The sequence below is a fragment of the Salvelinus fontinalis genome, chromosome 18 (genome assembly GCF_029448725.1).
Source record: "Salvelinus fontinalis isolate EN_2023a chromosome 18, ASM2944872v1, whole genome shotgun sequence".
Taxonomy (NCBI): Eukaryota; Metazoa; Chordata; class Actinopteri; order Salmoniformes; family Salmonidae; genus Salvelinus; species Salvelinus fontinalis.
In genome coordinates, this window is record NC_074682.1 from 50169270 (window position 1) to 50188467 (window position 19198).

The 19198-nt window shown below is 44.0% G+C and overlaps 1 protein-coding gene across 5 annotated transcripts in view; it reads right to left on the bottom strand.

Annotated features, from left to right (window-relative positions):
* Positions 1-19198, bottom strand: part of LOC129815701 (cadherin-22-like) — a 265152-nt gene that overhangs the window by 110330 nt on the left and 135624 nt on the right. The window lies entirely within an intron of this gene.

Here is a 19198-nt window from a genome sequence, read left to right on the forward strand (position 1 = left end):
TGGCTTGCGAAGTGGAATCCAGCCAAAGTGAGGATATCGAATAATTTGAACTTTTAATCACCCACAACCCACATTCAGAATGACTGCAAAAGTAGCGAATATTAATAGATATTGAGACTAAATAAATCATCTAAACTGGAACAACCATCTCAGTAACGGGTCCTATTTATACAACTACTAACATATTTGTTTAGAAACGTTTATGTTATTTCTCTTTGTGTAGCATATGATTAATCAACCAATCAATGCACATGCATGAACACAGATATTGCAACAAAAAATTCTGTAAATAAACCTGCAATAAAGGATGCTGGGAAATACATTAATGATGGGTGTGATTGAGTGTTTTTCTATTTATGTATTTATTTTCATCAGAGCGTCATGCTGAAACCAACGATTCTTTCTCAGATGAGCCATGCATACACATCAATACACTAAAAGTAAAAGAGTCATAAAAAAACGAAACATTCTTCAGTAAAAAGGTCCTCTACCAGTATTTTGAATTGTCCTTGAGGCACCTGATTTAGATCTTATCTGTCAGAAAGATATCAGTTCGTCTCTGTTGATGGTTTGTCCTCTGACAAATCAATTTTAAGTTTTAGTGTTCCTCAAAGTTCTGTTTTAGGACCACTATTGTTTTCACTATATATTCTACCTCTTGGTGTTGACATTGTGTTTCCAAATGACAACTTTCATTGCTGTACATGTCGATGAAACATGGTGAAGCCCCAAAATTGCCTACTCTGTGTATGCTACAGTCACAAGACACAGGCCTCCTTATTGTCCCTAGAATTTCTAAGCAAACAGCTGGAGGCAGGGCTTTCTCCTATAGACCTCCATTTTAATGGAATGGTCTGCCTATCCATGCGAGAGACGCAGACTCGGTCTCGACCTTTAAGTCTTTACTTAAGACTCATCTCTTCAGTAGGTCCTATGATTGAGTGTAGTCTGGCCTAGGGGAGCGAAAGTAAACGGTAAGGCACTGGAGTGACGAACCGCACTTGCTGTCTCTGGCTGACCAGCTCCCCTCTCGCCACTGGGATTTTTTGCCCTGACCCTATTACGGGGGCTGAGTCACTGGCTTACTTGTGCTCTTCCATGCCATCCCTAGGAGGGGTGCGTCACTTGAGTGAGTTGAGTCACTGATGTGATCTTCCTGTCCGGTTTGCACCCTTTCGGGCTCATGCGGTGGAGATCTTCATGGGCTATACTCAGCCTTGTCTCAGGGTAGTAAGTTGGTGGTCTGTTGATATCCCTCTAGTGGTGTGGGGGCTGTACTTTGGCAAAGTGGGTGGTGTTATATCCTGCCTGGTTGGCCCTGTCCGGGAGTATCGCCGGACAAGGCCACAGTGTCCCCTACCCTCGCTGTCTCAGCCTCCAGTATCTATGCTGCAATTGTCTATGTGCTGGGGGGCTAGGGTCAGTCTGTCCTATCTGGGGAAATTCTCCTGTCTTATCTGGGGAAATTCTCCTGTCTCATCTGGTGTCCTGTGTGAACTTAAGCATGCTCCCTCTAATTCTCCTCTCTCTCTCTAACTCTCTCTCTGAGGACCTGAACACTAGGAAAATGCCTCGGGACTACCTCGCCTGATGACTCCTGGCTGTCCCCAGTCCACCTGGTCGTTCTGCTGATCCAGTTTATGCTATGGCTATGGAACCCTGACCTGTTCACTAGGTGTGCTACATTGTCATGCTGCTGCTCCAGTTTCAACTGTTCCGCCTGCGGCTATGGAACCCTGACCTGTTCACCGGACGTGCTACCTTGTCCCGGACCTGCTGTTTTCGACCCCCCACCTCTCTCTCAAGGAAGCATCATGCAAAATATATTGGCACACTCCACTTACCAAGACCATTACCAAATAAGGTGTGCTGTCACCTGCTTTTATAGTAAGCCTTGAGATGGTACCACCCAGTATACGCATTTCATACTGAACCGAAGCAAATCTACATAACTTTTACAACGAACAGTCAAAATGAACAAGAGAATCGACTTGTTTCATTATAACTATGCCTAAAACATCTGGTTTTCAATATTCTCTCTGGCTCTCTCTCATGAAAAGCCAAGTGACATTTACTCCTGAGGTGCTGACCTGTTGCACCCTCTACTGTGATTATTATTTGACACTGCTGGTCATCTATGACCATCTTGAAGAACGATCTGTCCTTTATGGCCATCTACTCTTATAATGTCCACCCGGCACAGCCAGAAGAGCACTGGCCACTCCTCAGAGATTGGTTCCTCTCTAGGTTTCTTCCTAGGTTCCTACCTTTCTAGGGAGTTTTTCCGAGCCAACATGCTTCTACATCTACATTGCTTGCTGTTTGGGGTTTTAGGCTGGGTTTCTGTATAGCACTTTGTGACATCTGGTGATGTAAAAAAAGGCTTTATAAATACATTTGATTTGATTTGACCAATTCATCCAATTTTAGGGAGCTTTAGAGATTATTACAAAAGTAAGCTGGAAAAAAAAAAACTAAAAGCAGATTTTCCTAACTCAGTGGAGATAGAAGGGATCTCCAGAGTTAGCCATCCCTGAGACCAGGTCTGGTATCTGGTGTGTCTATAAATTAACAATGAAGTAAGGTACAGCGAAGTTGATGCAGGAGGGCTTTGTATTTTTTTACAATATTCAGAGTAAAAATTATACAATCACACTCAACTGCAGTATAGTTATTAACCCTAACATTGGGGTTCTTTAAGAGTGACTGAGTGTTAATTTAACTCCTGAATGAACATTATAAATCACTGAAAACCACTAGGTAACACAGGTCAATTTGCTGTGTACCATGCAATACATACACTGCTGGGTTACTCAGACTCTCTTCTATGCTCCTGCTCTCTGCCCAAAAAAAACACAGAAAATACTCATTTGAAATACAGAAATCATGGCAAAGATATCAACTATGTCAGTACTGTATGTAAAATGATTAAGTGATTACCAGATACACAAATATTCCCATAATATACACTATATATACAAAAGTATGTGTACACCCCTTCAAATTAGTGGACTCGGCTATTTCAGCCACACCCGTTGCTGACAGGTATATAAAATCAAGCACACATCCATGCAATCTCCATAGACAAACATTGGTAGTAGAATGGCCTTACTGAAGAGCTCAGTGACTTTCAACATGGTACCGTCATAGGATGCCACCTTTTCAACAACTGTTCTTTGGGAGCTTCATGAAATGGGTTTCCATGGCCGAGCAGCCGCACACAAGCCTAAGATCACCATGCACAATGCAAAGCTGGAGTGGTGTAAAGCTCTCTGCCATTAAACTCTGGAGCAGTGAAAACGTGTTCTCTGGAGTGATGAATCACGTTTCACCATCTGGCAGTCCGACGGGCGAATCTGGGTTTGGCGGATGCCAGAAGAACGCTACATGCCCGAATGCATAGTGCCAACTGTAACGTTTTGTGGAGGAGGAATAATGGTCTGTGACTGTTTTTCATGGTTTGGGATAGGCCCCTCAGTTCCAGTATAGGGAATTCGTAACGCTAAAGCATACAAAAACATTCTAGACAATTCTATGCTTCCAACTTTGTGCAACAGCTTGGGGGCCTTTCCTGTTTCAGCATGACAATAACCCCGTGCACTAAGCGAGGTCCATACAGAAATGGTTTGTCAAGATCGGTGTGGAAGAACTTGACTGGCCTGCACAGAGCCCTGACCTCAACCCCATTGAACACCTTTGGGGTGAATTGGAACGCCGACTGCGAGCCAGGCCTAATCGGCTAACATCAGTGCCCGAAATCACTAATGCTCTTGTGGCTGAATGGAAGCAAGTCTCCGCAGCAATGTTCCAACATCTAATGGAAAGCCTTCCCAGAAGAGTGGAGACTGTTATAGCAGCAAAGGGGTGGACCAACTCCATATTAATGCCCATGATTCTGGAATGTTCAACGAGCAGGTGTCCACATACTTTTGGTTATGTCGTGTAGGTACAGCTTAAAACATCTCACACCTATTTTTTTAAATTAGATTACTCAAACTGCTGTCATGACGTTTCCCTGTTGGGGGAGGTTTATGACCCCCCATTAATACATTTCCCCCTTTTTCTCTCCACTCTACAGAATGGACTCTTGGAAAGCCCTTTGTTTACATAGAGAGTGTATTGGAACATCAAAAGGTTGGGGAAAAGAACAATCTTTATGTAATCCAACCAGTTGGAAGTGTCCGTTGGTACTTAAAGAATATGATGTCAGATCAGTTGTTGTCTGGTATATTATTACTGATGATAGGACAACAAACTGTATATTGGAAAGTCTACACATTCTAGTTATCAGATTCATATGGAACTGTTGTGTAATTGAAATATTGAAATATGAAACTATTTGTGAAAATATGAAATGTACATTTAATTTAAAATTAGAGAATTGTTTTCATAAGTGAAATATGCTCAATCAGTGGCAAAGCTCACGTGAATAGGCATTGGTTGGAAATGATGAACCAACCCCTTTTCTACATTTCTATAAGAGCCCCCGTGACCCAATTCATGGCGAACTAAGCCAACCTCAGCATGAGCTCTGGTTGCGAATGGGTGAACGACAACAACCTAACGAAATTAACATTGTGTTCCCGATGACATGAGGACTGATGTCCATACGTTTAGAAGGGCGAATTTAAACGTGGAGGTTTAAATTATTTAGGTATTTAGTAAATAAATAATTACACCAAATTTTGTATTGCTGATTCAACTTGTTAGCCAGGGTTCGTGAAGATAACCAAGAATTTTACGACATTCAGATGAGACTGAATAAGGTGACGATTAATAATTGACTGCTATTGATATAAAAGATTACCAGGTCTTTAATAGTTTATTTGGAAGACAACAGATCTATAAACATTCTTCCGTGGTGCCCCGACTTCCTAGTTAATTACATTTACATGATTCGTTTAATCAGGTACTATTAATTAGAGAAATGATTTTATAAAATAGCATGTCATATCACTTAAACACTGAGGTAAACACCAATACTCAGGCACAGTTTAAAAGACAGAAAAAAATACAATAAAAAGCTTTTTCGGATTCAGATATGTTCCTTCCTGCCTTCCAAAGAAACATTCTTGCCTTCCAAAGAATCAAAGAACCCATTCTTCCAAAAGACGGTTCTTAGGATTTTATTTTTGATTTTATTTATTTTTAGTTCACCTTTATTTAACCAGGTAGGCTAGTTGAGAACAAGTTCTCATTTGCAACTGCGACCTGGCCAAGATAAAGCATAGCAATTCGACACATACAACAACACAGAGTTACACATGGAATAAAGAAACATACAGTCAGCAATACAGTAGAACAAAAGAAAACAAAAAGTCTATATACAGTGAGTGCAAATTAGGTAAGTTAAGGCAATAAATAGGCCATGGTGGCGAAGTAATTACAATATAGCAATTAAACACTGGAATGGTAGATGTGCAGAGGATGAATGTGCAAGTAGAGATACTAGGGTGCAACGGAGCAAGATAAATAAATAAATATAGTATGTGGACGAGGTAGCTAGATACAGTAGATGGGCTGTTTACAGATGGGCTATGTACAGGTGCAGTGATCTGTGAGCTGCTCTGACAGCTGGTGCTTAAAGCTAGTGAGGGAGATATGAGTCTACAGCTTCAGAGATTTTTGCAGTTCGTTCCAGTCATTGGCGGCAGAGAACTGGAAGGAAAGGTGACCAAAGGAGGAATTGGCTTTGGGGGTTACCAGTGAGATATACCTGCTGGAGCACGTGCTGGATGGCAGAGCAGGCATATCCACTTTCAAAGGACATTTTTCATGCCTTGAGTGACATGATCTAGACATTTTAGTCGTGCATTCTTTTGGACATACAACATTGCTCTCATGTAAGGATATTAAACTAAAGCACCAATACCCTTTTTCATCCTATGCAATCTGGTTTAAGAGCTGGTCATGGGTGCACCTGAGCCACACTCAAGGTCCTAAACGACATCATAACCACCATCGATAAGAGACTTGTAGATGACCTATAGCCAGTGGGTTTGGCGACGATTATGAAGCGAGGGCCAACCAACGAGAGCGTACAGGTCGCAATGGTGGGTAGTGTATGGGGCTTTGGTGACAAAACGGATGGCACTGTGATAGACTGCATCCAATTTGTTGAGTAGAGTGTTGGAGGCTATTTTATAGATGACATCACCGAAGTCGAGGATCGGTAGGATGGTCAGTTTTACGAGGGTATGTTTGGCAGCATGAGTGAAGGATGCTTTGTTGCGATATAGGAAGCCAATTCTAGATTTAATTTTGGATTGGAGATGCTTAATGTGAGTCTGGAAGTAGAGTTTACAGTCTAACCAGACACCCAGGTATTTGTAGTTGTCCACATATTCTAAGTCAGAGCCGTCCAGAGTAGTGATGCTGGACGGGCGAGCAGGTGCGGGCACTGATCGATTGAATAGCATGCATTTCGTTTTACTTGCATTTAAGAGCAGTTGGAGGCCACGGAAGGAGAGTTGTATGGCATTGAAGCTCGTCTGGAGGTTAGTTAACACAGTGTCCAAAGAGGGGCCAGAAGTATACAGAATGGTGTCGTTTGCGTAGAGGTGGATCAGAGAATCACCAGCAGCAAGAGCAACATCATTGATGTATACAGAGAAGAGAGTCGGCCCGAGAATTTAACCCTGTGGCACACCCATAGAGACTGCCAGAGGTCCGGACAACAGACCCTCCGATTTGACACACTGAACTCTATCAGAGAAGTAGTTGGTAAACCAGGCGAGGCAATAATTTGAGAAACCAAGGCTGTCGAGTCTGCCAATAAGAATGTGGTGATTGACAGAGTCAAAAGCCTTGTCCAGGTCGATGAATACGGCTGCACAGTAATGTCTCTTATCGATGGTGGTTATGATGTCGTTTAGGACCTTGAGTGTGGCTGAGGTGCACCCATGACCAGCTCTTAAACCAGATTGCATAGGATGAAAAAGGGTCTTGGTGCTTTAGTTTAATATCCTTACGAGAGCAATGTTGTATGTCCAAAAGAATGCACGACTAAAATGTCTAGGTCATGTCACTCAAGGCATGAAAAATGTCCCTTGAAAGTGGATATGCCTGCTCTGCCATCCAGCGCTCCCAGGTGACACATCAGACTTTCCCACTTCCATGTCAATTCATGCTCGGCGACTTCAGACACGTCAAAATCAATGAGTTACGACGTAGGGGTTGAGTCTGTAACACTGGATGTTCCTAGGCAAACAAATAGACTTGGACGTGGGCCATATTGATCGAAGCATGCGGTCGGCCCATCCCATTCCTCTTCACTGTGATCTCTCTCATTTCACGTCTCACCTGCACTTAGCCTGGATAGGCTGTCGCTGTCATGACAGTAACCTCCGCAATCTACAGCTCTCCACAGCATAGAAAGGTTATATTGGCCATATGCTTACTTTAGTCTCTACAATGGGATCTGTGCTCTACCCTAAGCCCTGTGCCCTGCCAATCAACACAGGTAGCATCAGGTAGGGCTGTGAAGGCTGTGAAATGAATCTCATGTCCTAGCTTCTCTTTCCTGGCCAGGGTCCCCTTTGAAGGGAACCACATCAATCACAGGATTAAACCAGCGAAAACGTTCACACAATGTTCACCCACTGATGCTCCAGTCTGAGACTGTGTTGACCATTAATATAATAAATAATATAATAATAATAATAGTAATAAATGCCATTTAGCAGACGCTTTTTCCCCCAAAGCAATTTACAGTCATGCACGCATACATTTTTTTGTATGGGTCGACTTGGGAATTGACCTGGGGGTCGACCTGGGAACCTACGCCATTCTCTTCCAACTGAGCTACAAAGGACCACTTTGGGGTGAGTGTGAATCGTGTGCAAATACAGTGCATTCCAAAAGTATTCAGACCACTCGACTTTTTCCACATTTTGTTACATTACAGCCATATTCCAAAATGCATTAAATTGTTTTTATCCCCTCATCAATCTACACACAATAGCCCATATTGACAAAGCAAAAACAGGTTTTTAGATTTTTTATAGCAAATTTATTAAAAAGAAAAAACAGAAATACCTAATTTACATAAGTATTCAGACCCTTTGCTATGGCACTCAAAATTCAGGTGCATGCTGTTTCAATTGATCATCCTTGAGATGTTTCTACATCTTAATTGGAGTCCACCTGTGATAAATTCAATTGATTTGACATGATTTGGAAAGGCACACACACAAGGTCAGAGAGTTTACAGCGCATGTCAGAGCAAAAACCAAGCCATGAGGATGAAGGAATAGTCCGTAGAGATCCGAGACAGAATTGTGTCGGGACAGATCTAGGGAAGGGTACCAGGGTACCGAGCTGGCCGCCCGGCCAAACTGAGCAATGGGGGAGAAGGGCCTTGGTCAGGGAGATGACCAAGAAACCGATGGTCACTCTGACAGAGCTCCGGAGTTCCTCTGGAGATTGGAGAACCTTCCCGAAGGACAACCATCTCTGCAGCACTCCACCAATCAGGCCTTTATGAAAGAATGGCCAGATGGCACCCTGACTGGTTGCATCACGGCCTGGTATGGCAACTGCTCGGCCTTCTACCTCAAGGCACTACAGAGGGTAGTGCGTACGGCCCAGTATATCACTGGGGCCAAGCTTCCTGTCAACCAGGACCACTATACCAGTTGGTGTCAGAGGAAGGCCCTAAAAATTGTAAAAGACTCCAGCCACCCTAGTCATAGACTGTTCTTTCTGCTACCACACGGCAAGCGATACCGGACCGCCAAGTCTAGGTCCAAAAGGCTTCTTAACAGCTTAACAGCTGTTGTATTCGGCGCATGTGACAAACACAATTTCATTTCATTTCATTTGGAAGCGACTCCTCAGTAAAAGGCACAAGACAGCCCGAAAGGCACCTAAAGGACTCTCAGACCATGAGAAACAAGATTCTCTGGCCTGATGAAACCAAGATGGAACTCTTTGGCCTGAATGCCAAGCGTCACGTCTGGAGGAAACCTGGCACCATCTCTACGGTGAAGCATGGTGGTGGCAGCATCATGCTTTGGGGATGTTTTTCTGTGACAGGAACTGGGAAAAAGGATTGATGGAAAGATGAACGGAGCAAAGTACAGAGAGCTCATTGATGAAAACCTGCTCCAGAGAGCTCAGGACCTGAGACTGGGGCAACGATTCACCTTCCAACAGGAAAATGAACCTAAGCACTCAGCCAAGATGACACAGGAGTGGCTTCTGGACCAGTCTCTGAATGTCCTTGAGTGGCCCAGCCAGAGCCCGGACTTGAACCTGATCGAACATCTCTTGAGAGACCTGAAAATAGCTGTGCAGCGATGCTTCTCATCCAACCTGACAGAGCTTAAGAGGATCTGCAGAGAAAAATAGGAGGAACTTCCCAAATACAGGTGTAGACTTGAGGCTGTAATCGCTGCCAAAGGTGCTTCAAGAAAATACTAAGTAAAAGGTCTGAAAACGTATGTAAATGTGATATCAGTTTATATTTAATGCATTTGCAAAAATGTTTAAAAAAATGTTTTTGCTTTGTCATTATGGGGTATTGTGTGTAGATTGAGGAGGGAAAAAACAATTTCATACATTTTAGAAAAAGGCTGTAACGTAACAACATTTGGAAAAAAAATCAAGGATTCTGAATAATTTCCGAATGCACTGTGTCTTAAAAGCATACCCACAAATGACAACAATTTGAGCAATTTTCTTATTGTTTCTATACCAGACATAGGTTCAAATACTATTTTAAATATATATATATTTTTTTATCTGTGCGTTATTGAGCTTGCCTGACTTCATGGACAGATACAATAGTCCAGCAACTGCAAGCGCATACACTCTTATGATAATACATTTAGCAGTTGGAGATATGCTTCCTTGCTTTTTATACCAGACATGGGTTCATCAGATGTCCAAAAAATTGTGCAAAACGGGTTGATGCAGATAGTTAAGTATTTAAGCAAATAGTCAGCCGGACTAACTATTTAGAAGTCTTATGGCTGGAGGGTAGAAGCTGTTCAAGGTGCATCGGTACCGCTAGCCTTCTTCTGACACCGCCTGGTATAGAGGTTCTGGGTGGCAGGGAGCTAGGCCCCAGTGATATACTGGGCCGTACCCACTACCCTCTGTAGCGCCTTAATTATGGTGTTGGAGTCGTGCGCGGCCACGCAGTCGTCTGTGAACAATGAGTACTGGAGGGGACTAAGTTGACTGTCAGCATGGCGGATGTGTTGTTGCCTCCACTCACCACCTGGGGGCAGACTGTCAGAAAGTCCAGGATTCTCACATGGGTGTTCCTCATGTCCAGATGGGAGAAGGCGGTGTGGAGTGCAATAGAGATTGCGTCATCTGTTGATCTGTTGGGGCAGTATGCAAATAGGAGTGGGTCCAAAGTGTCTGGGATGATGGTGTTAATGTGAGCAATGACCAGCCTTTCAAAGCGTTTCTTGGCTACATATCTGAGTGCTACCTTGGTGTTCTTGGGCACTATGGTGGTCTGCTTGAAACATGTAGGTATTACAGGCTGGGTCAGAGAGAGGTTGGAAATCTCAGTAAAGACACTTTCCAGGTGGTCAGCGCATGTGTCCTTCTAATCTGCGGCCTTGTGAATGTTAACCTGTTTTAAGGTCTTACAGACATCGACGGATCCCTAAGGGGCCCGTGGCTGCGGAGTTTTTTTACAAAAACGTATGTAGAGTCCAAATGGTTTGAGCAACAAACTATTAAAAGCTATCTATGATGACGATCAAAAGCTACACAAAAGTCGTTAGAAAGTAAGGGGATCTTCTACATAGAAGATCATTTTGAATCCCAGGACATCGCACTGTAATAAGCTTGCATTGTTGCTGTCACAAACTCCACATAGTTCTCACTGACTAGTTGGATACTTATTTCCCAGAGAGCAAACAATGTCTGTACTTACAGCATTAATATAAATTCATTTTTATCAGGTTTTTGCTTTGGCGGACCTTATTTTTTTTTATTAACATTTGTCAATAAAACTCATGTCATAAATGCAACTGTTTATGTCAAATGTATTTCTATTCTACTTGGTTGTCCTGAAAGGAAAATGGTAAAACACTTAATTGTGAGGCTAAATATAAGGGATGGACATCCAGATAAATGAAAGTCATAAATTAAAAGCTGTTTTTTTTGCTGGGGTCTCTGGAATTATAGGGTTAACTAAACACACCTCCCCCCTTGAGCTTACCCGATGCGGCCGTTCGATCCTTCTGATGCATATAAAAGCCAGCAAGATGTATATTATCCATGTCCTTGTTCAGCCACGACTCAGAGAAACATAGGATATTACAATTCTTCAGGTCCCGTTAATAGGATAGTCTCGATTTGGCACTTGCCCAGTTTGTTATCCGGCACTTCATGCAGGCTAGGGCAAATGCTCAAATAATTTGTAAGATTTCAAACAGCATTTGAACCAAGGTCTGTTCTAATTGAAGGCCCTGCCCTACAAGTAAGGTTGTTACCATGCAGAATGGAAGGTAACCTTTCTTGACTTTTTCTGTTAGGTCAAGGAGTGTGACCTTTTGGGGATTATGGGATAATGGATGAACACTAATGATCATTGTCCAATGAGGTTTGTATTTTATACTTTTGATCCACATGGATATAGAACTTGTATTGTCTATCTACGTTGAGGCTCTCTGGTGGCGTTAACAAAGACAGCCCAATTCTGATATTTTTTTCCCAATTATGGCAAAGAAGCTGATCTGATTAGTGGGAAAATATTGAAATTAGGCAGCATGTATAAATGCAGCCTATGTTGCATGTCTGAGGGTGACATTTTAAAGTCTCAGTGCCGCCAAAATTCATTTTTTTCTGTGTTGGATAGCATATTGTACAACAGCTGATGGAATCAACACTGTAAAAGTGTGAAGCCATTTGATCAGTGTTATTTCCTGATTGTTGCTGGTTGAAAATACAATCTACAAGGGACCTTCTAATCAGCGGGTTTGCATGGGTGGGAGTTTCAGCTTTCCATGGTGACATCACCATGTGGTAGATTGGTTAATAGACCAATAACAAAGAGAGTACCAAACCTTTCTGCCAATAACAGCTCATTTCCTGTTTTCCCCACCCCACTCAGACAGTCCTGGCAAAATTCTCGTTTGATAAATATTTTTTTGATAGAAAACAATTTATTATATTAAGGTACTTCATTGTTACCAAGAAATTATTTGATATTGATATAAAAATAGCTGCATTGGGCCTTTAAACACACAAACTGCAATTTTGTCCAGAAAAATTATGCATCATTGTTTGTACCTGACAAACAAAATGTAAGAAATACAATTCCCAAAAGTTCTGTGGATCATTTAGAAAATGTACAGAACAAGTGTGACATCACTTTTTCATGTAGCGCAAGTTTTTGAAAATCTAGGCATGGTGTATAAACTAAAGCTAAATATTTAAACCCCTACTTTGGCTGCCATGGTCTGAAAGAGCGAGGAGATGGATCCCATTCAAATATTAATGGCTTCTCTTTCTATAGAGCTAACAAAAGGCAGAGTTTGATCCAATTCAAGCCCTTCTCAATATGTTATTTTCAAATTGTCAGCAAAAAAACTAAAAGACTGGTATTTGTTAAAAAGTTGAAAAATCCATGTCGCAAACACATATCTCCAGCAAGTAAATTGTGTGGTGTACTGCAAAGCCATAGGCGACACAAAGTGCCATTATTATTTTTCAAGTGCCGTTTTTTTTCCAGAACTGTTTTCACACTGGTCGAGTCACTGCTGTATACGATCTTGCTCCATAAACATGTACACACAGAGATATACACACTGCCCTGCACACACCAGTACAGTATATGCACATCAAATATAATAAATGATCTTTTTCAGCAAAGTGGGTTTTTCCATCTTGAGCATACCACTTGGAAAGATAAATCATACTCCTCTCAGTCGCATAAGCAATGCCTAGCAGCCACGCTGTGAGCACTTATCTACCTCCGCACGCACCCTCATGCTTGAACCACCTCCTCAACACCGAGCTAGTAGACCTATGGTAGTTTGTTTACCATTACCAACTTCTGTGTGGACTGTGTGAATAAAATCTCCGCTTTCAGAAATGTCCATCTTGACATATAATGACTGTTTTTGTCAGAGCTAAATTAGAGCTATGCGTAAAGTAACTATGGCTTTTGGACTGTAAATGGACGGCTGACCACGGCTCGCAAATGGACAGCGGTAGGTAACATTAGCTTTTAACACGGCCGCATAATTTACAATAATGCCAGGGCCAATTTATTTATAAAATAAAAAAGACTCAAAGAGAGAGGATGTCCTGGTGTTTTTAAATTGAACAGACATTAATCAAAGGCATAGATAGAAGCCTTCATTGTGTGGAGGGCTCTCTCAGGCTACCGTTAGCACTGGCTCCTCGCATTAACATTGAACAAACTGGCTGACCCCACAGCTAGCCACAATTTGCTCTGCTAGCTGCTGCTTTTACCCAGTTGCAGATACATGTGTGCATAATAGGGTAGCAACATTACATAGGAAGACACTACAGAACCCATGAACATACAATAGGTGGGCAAAGAGAGTAGCACTCACAAAAATATGCTAACTCTACCACTATTGTTCTGACAATATTCATCAATTTGATCAACTTTTTGATCCCTTATCATGGATCTACATTAGGTAGAATCCTGGTGGAATTGAAACCTCAAGTACATCTCTGGTAAGGTCTGAGTAAGATGAGTTTGAAAGTATAAGCTGTACTACATTTCCTGCAACATCTAACTACATAGAACACGTTCCACTATCCTGACAGGACCTTTAATACAGAGGTGAAACAGCCTGTACAGCAGCCTGACCAATGGTCCGTACCAATGGTTCAACCAATGGTCCGAACATGAAGACATTCATACGGCTCAGTGCAAAATTCAATTGCCGTCGCAACGCAAATTTGATTTAAGACTCAGATTTCATTAGCCAGACCATGTTTTCGCAGGACAACGGCGAATGATCCCTCTGAATTAATCTTCGGCCTGACAGGCCTAGTTAATTCTCCTCTCCTCTCCTCCTTGGCGTTAACCGATCTGAAACAACAAGCAGACTTTGAATGATATGTAAACAAAAAAATGTTGGTTCCCGGGCGCTCTCTTGTAAGGGCCATGAGCTATGGCAGGGCCATGTTAGGAAGAACATGACAGCAGCGTTAAGTGAAAATGAATATGCCGCATTACTTTCTTCTTCTTTTTCTTCTTATTACACAACAGCTTTCCACCAAGGCCATAAAACAGCACAGCGAGCATGTGCATGTTACTGGCTGAAGATGTGTCCCATGTGCATGTTACTGGCTGAAGATGTGTCCCGTGTGCATGTTACTGGCTGAAGATGTGTCCCATGTGCATGTTACTGGCTGAAGATGTGTCCCATGTGCATGTTACTGGGTGAAGATGTGTCCCATGTGCATGTTACTGGCTGAAGATGTGTCCCATGTGCATGTTACTGGCTGAAGATGTGTCCCATGTGCATGTTACTGGCTGAAGATGTGTCCCATGTGCATGTTACTGGCTGAAGATGTGTCCCATGTGCATGTTACTGGCTGAAGATGTGTCCCATGTGCATGTTACTGGGTGAAGATGTGTCCCATGTGCATGTTACTGGCTGAAGATGTGTCCCATGTGCATGTTACTGGGTGAAGATGTGTCCCATGTGCATGTTACTGGCTGAAGATGTGTCCCATGTGCATGTTACTGGCTGAAGATGTGTCCCATGTGCATGTTACTGGCTGAAGATGTGTCCCATGTGCATGTTACTGGCTGAAGATGTGTCCCATGTGCATGTTACTGGCTGAAGATGTGTCCCGTGTGCATGTTACTGGGTGAAGATGTGTCCCATGTGCATGTTACTGGGTGAAGATGTGTCCCATGTGCATGTTACTGGGTGAAGATGTGTCCCATGTGCATGTTACTGGCTGAAGATGTGTCCCATGTGCATGTTACTGGGTGAAGATGTGTCCCATGTGCATGTTACTGGCTGAAGATGTGTCCCATGTGCATGTTACTGGCTGAAGATGTGTCCCATGTGCATGTTACTGGCTGAAGATGTGTCCCGTGTGCATGTTACTGGGTGAAGATGTGTCCCATGTGCATGTTACTGGGTGAAGATGTGTCCCATGTGCATGTTACTGGGTGAAGATGTGTCCCATGTGCATGTTACTGGCTGAAGATGTGTCCCATGTGCATGTTACTGGCTGAAAATGTGTCCCGTGGGCATGTTACTGGCTGAAGATGTGTCCCATGTGCATGTTACTGGGTGAAGATGTGTCCCATGTGCATGTTACTGGCTGAAGATGTGTCCCATGTGCATGTTACTGGCTGAAGATGTGTCCCATGTGCATGTTACTGGCTGAAGATGTGTCCCATGTGCATGTTACTGGCTGAAGATGTGTCCCATGTGCATGTTACTGGCTGAAGATGTGTCCCATGTGCATGTTACTGATGCGTTAGTCCTATTAGCTATGTGGACTATGAAGTTACTTCAGCCAATATGGTGACAACGAAGTAGGCTGTGTGTAGCAGTTATGATATGGTTTGGCTTGGAAATGATTGGCTTGGAAATCCAGTCAGGAGTGTGCAAGGCATTATTGAATGTGTTACTGTCTATCCATGTGTCACTGGCCTGTGTTCACCTACGTTGTAAACTTTCATTCATAGGCTAGGTTGTAGCAACTTCATGAAAATTTGAGTATCATGTAGTAGCCTAAACCTATCAATGTTACATTTAACTGGGTAAATGGGTAAATGGAAGGCCGTGCTCCTGAAAAAAAGTGTCCTCCCTCATCTTAAACTGCACTAATCGCCACTGGTCTCTGATAGAGAGTGGTTACCATCTCTGATAGAGAGTGGTTACCGTCTCTGATAGAGAGTGGTTACCGTCTCTGATAGAGAGTGGTTACCGTCTCTGATAGAGAGTGGTTACCGTCTCTGATAGAGAGAGGTTACCGTCTCTGGTAGAGAGAGGTTACCGTCTCTGGTAGAGAGAGGTTACCATCTCTGGTAGAGAGAGGTTACCGTCTCTGGTAGAGAGAGGTTACCGTCTCTGATAGAGAGAGGTTACCGTCTCTGGTAGAGAGAGGTTACCGTCTCTGATAGAGAGAGGTTACCGTCTCTGGTAGAGTGTGATTACGGTCTCTGGGTAGAGTGTGTTTACGGTCTCTGATAGAGAGTGGTTACCGTCTCTGGGTAGAGAGTGGTTACCGTCTCTGGGTAGAGAGCGTTTACGGTCTCTGGGTAGAGAGCGTTTACGGTCTCTGGGTAGAGAGTGGTTACGGTCTCTGGGTAGAGAGTGGTTACGGTCTCTGATAGAGAGTGGTTACGGTCTCTGGGTAGAGAGAGGTTACGGTCTCTGGGTAGAGAGAGGTTACGGTCTCTGGGTAGAGAGAGGTTTCGGTCTCTGGGTAGAGCGAGGTTACGGTCTCTGGGTAGAGAGAGGTTACGGTCTCTGGGTAGAGAGAGGTTACGGTCTCTGGGTAGAGAGAGGTTACAGCCTCTGGGTAGAGAGTGGTTACCGTCTCTGGGTAGAGAGTGGTTACCGTCTCTGGGTAGAGATTGGTTACCGTCTCTGGGTAGAGAGTGGTTACCGTCTCTGGGTAGAGAGTGGTTACCGTCTCTGGGTAGAGAGAGGTTACGGCCTCTGGGTAGAGAGAGGTTACGGCCTCTGGGTAGAGAGAGGTTACGGCCTCTGGGTAGAGAGAGGTTACGGCCTCTGGGTAGAGAGAGGTTACGGCCTCTGGGTAGAGAGAGGTTACGGCCTCTGGGTAGAGAGAGGTTACGGCCTCTGGGTAGAGAGAGGTTACGGCCTCTGGGTAGAGAGTGGTTACGGCCTCTGGGTAGAGAGAGGTTACGGCCTCTGGGTAGAGAGAGGTTACAGCCTCTGGGTAGAGAGAGGTTACAGCCTCTGGGTAGAGAGAGGTTACAGCCTCTGGGTAGAGAGAGGTTACAGCCTCTGGGTAGAGAGTGGTCACAGCCTCTGGGTAGAGAGTGGTCACAGCCTCTGGGTAGAGAGTGGTTACAGCCTCTGGGTAGAGAGTGGTTACAGTCTCTGGGTAGAGAGTGGTTACAGTCTCTGGGTAGAGAGTGGTTACAGCCTCTGGGTAGAGGGTGGTTACAGCCTCTGGGTAGAGAGTGGTTACGGCCTCTGGGTAGAGAGAGGTTACAGCCTCTGGGTAGTGTGGTTACAGCCTCTGGGTAGAGAGTGGTTACGGCCTCTGGGTAGAGAGTGGTTACGGTCTCTGGGTAGTGTGGTTACAGCCTCTGGGTAGAGAGTGGTTACGGCCTCTGGGTAGAGAGTGGTTACGGCCTCTGGGTAGTGTGGTTACAGCCTCTGGGTAGTGTGGTTACAGCCTCTGGGTAGAGAGTGGTTACGGCCTCTGGGTAGAGAGTGGTTACGGTCTCTGGGTAGAGAGTGGTTACGGTCTCTGGGTAGAGAGTGGTTACGGTCTCTGGGTAGAGAGTGGTTACGGTCTCTGGGTAGAGAGTAGTTACGGTCTCTGGGTAGAGAGTAGTTACGGTCTCTGGGTAGAGAGTGGTTACGGTCTCTGGGTAGAGAGTAGTTACGGTCTCTGGGTAGAGAGTGGTTACGGCCTCTGGGTAGAGAGTAGTTACGGTCTCTGGGTAGAGAGTGGTTACGGTCTCTGGGTAGAGAGTGGTTACGGTCTCTGGGTAGAGAGTGGTTACAGCCTCTGGGTAGAGAGTGGTTACGGCCTCTGGGTAGAGAGTGGTTACGGCCTCTGGGTAGAGAGTGGTTACGGCCTCTGGGTAGAGAGTGGTTACGGCCTCTGGGTAGAGAGTGGTTACGGTCTCTGGGTAGAGAGTGGTTACGGCCTCTGGGTAGAGAGTGGTTACAGCCTCTGGGTAGAGTGGTTACAGCCTCTGGGTAGAGTGATTACAGTACAGCAACACCAGAAATAAATGATGATGTTTGCAAATCAATCAGTCAAATGTTAATGCTTGGTGATATGGTGGCAGTTTAATGTATGGGACATGTACAGAATGACTTCCTAGAAGCCATCTGAAGTTTGAAATGAACATATTCAAATTGAATCTGAATGGTAATAAGCCATAAATCCAACATGTCTAGAAAGCGAAAAAATATATATATTTTTTTTGGACACTTCCATTCTAATGAATAGAAATTGAGAGTGGTTACCGTCTCTGGGTAGAGAGTGGTTACCGTCTCTGGGTAGAGTGTGGTTACGGTCTCTGGGTAGAGACTGTAACCACTTAGGCCTACGCAGTGGCCCTAAGTGCCCTGTGCAGGGCTGGCCCCAGGCATAAGCGGTCGATTTGGGCCGCCGGACGGTTTTGTTTATAGGAACTCATTCGGGGTCTCAACTCACTGTTGAGAGTTAGAATAGTAGAATACACAAGGTGCAATTTCAAAATGGGATTTTGCATCAGCAGTTTTTCTCATGTTATGTCAGTATTGTTAGCTAACATTTATTAGATTGGTAAGTTAGCCTAGCCAGCTATGTAAACTTGTAGTAATCATGGTCAAATTACCGACCGGGCACGAAGAGCACGTGCCCCGGGGCCCTGACCTCCAGTGGGCCCCCATTGACTTTGTTAGTCACTCTCACTGAGATATGATATTAACATGGCATAAGATGGAAATTAGCTGTAAAAGTGCAACAGCATTTCGCAGAGGGCCCCCAAAAGGCTGTGTTTGGGTTGAGGTCTGCTTCAGTGCTTGTCAGTCTGTCACCCAAGCCCTCAGCCTCTCAACCATGCACCGCATTGACTTTGACCTTATCGCAGTGGTGCCAGATCAACGCCATTAGCTGTTGTTCTAGAGGAAGAGAAAATATGACCAGAAAACAAAACGGAGGGAAATGCTTGACTAAGCACTGCAGTTCTCATTAGCCTTGACACTTTACTCAATGTATAAAACATGAAGTGCACACTCACTTAATGTGTAATTTGACTGAAAGGTGGGGTAACAAGGAGGAGGGTTTGAACGTTAACCATCACCCCCTCACTCTATATTTTCTTTCTCTCCCTCTCTCTCTCTCTTTTGTTCTCTCTCTACTCTTTCTCCTGTTTCAATAAGCATTGCCGACAGAAAAGGGCCAAAACATGCTGCGGTAGCAGGAATGAATTCCAATCAGAGGCGAAGGAGGGTGAGATCCATTACATTTATCCTAGTATCCCCTTCTCACAAGTAGATTCCCTCTCACACATACATGCAAAACA